Source organism: Pteropus vampyrus, unplaced genomic scaffold (genome assembly GCF_000151845.1).
Source record: "Pteropus vampyrus isolate Shadow unplaced genomic scaffold, Pvam_2.0 Scaffold197, whole genome shotgun sequence".
Taxonomy (NCBI): Eukaryota; Metazoa; Chordata; class Mammalia; order Chiroptera; family Pteropodidae; genus Pteropus; species Pteropus vampyrus.
The window spans coordinates 584,303-584,861 of NW_011888978.1; the positions used below are offsets into that span (position 1 = coordinate 584,303).

A 559-nucleotide genomic window follows, 5' to 3' on the forward strand; every position below is an offset into this window, starting at 1 on the left:
AGAAAAGTACTTCAACATAATAAAAGTCATATACAACAAACTCTTAGCTAATGCCATACTTAGTGGTGAAAAACTGAAAGCTTTTCCTCTAAGATACGAAAGATACAAGGTTGCCTGCTCTCACCACTCTTATTCAATATAGTGTTAAAAAATCCTGGCTAGAGCAATCAGGCAAAAGAAAGAAATAAAAAGCATCCAAATTGAGAATGAAGGAGACAAATTGTCACTTTTTGCAAATAACATGATTTTCTAGATAGGAAAACTTAAGATTTCACAGACAAAAAAAACTATTAAATATAATAAACAAATATAGTAAAGTTGCAGGATAAAAAATCAATGTACAGTCTACAACCATGCCACCCTGAACAAGCCCAATCCTGTTTGATCTCGGAAGCTAAGCAGGATCGTGCCTGGTTAGTACTTGGATGGGAGACCACCTAGAAAGACCAGGTGCTATAGGTTTAAAAAAATAAAAAATAAAGGATTATAAGCTGACAAGGTCCTTGCAATCTGTGAGGCCAACGAAGGGTTGCCTCGCCTAAAAAATAAAAATTTTTTT

General features: G+C 34.5%; 1 pseudogene; it reads left to right on the top strand.

Moving 5' to 3' along the window:
* The first annotated feature begins 343 nt into the window (after positions 1–343).
* On the top strand, positions 344–462 carry LOC111746702 (annotated as a pseudogene).
* The last annotated feature ends 97 nt before the right edge of the window (positions 463–559 follow it).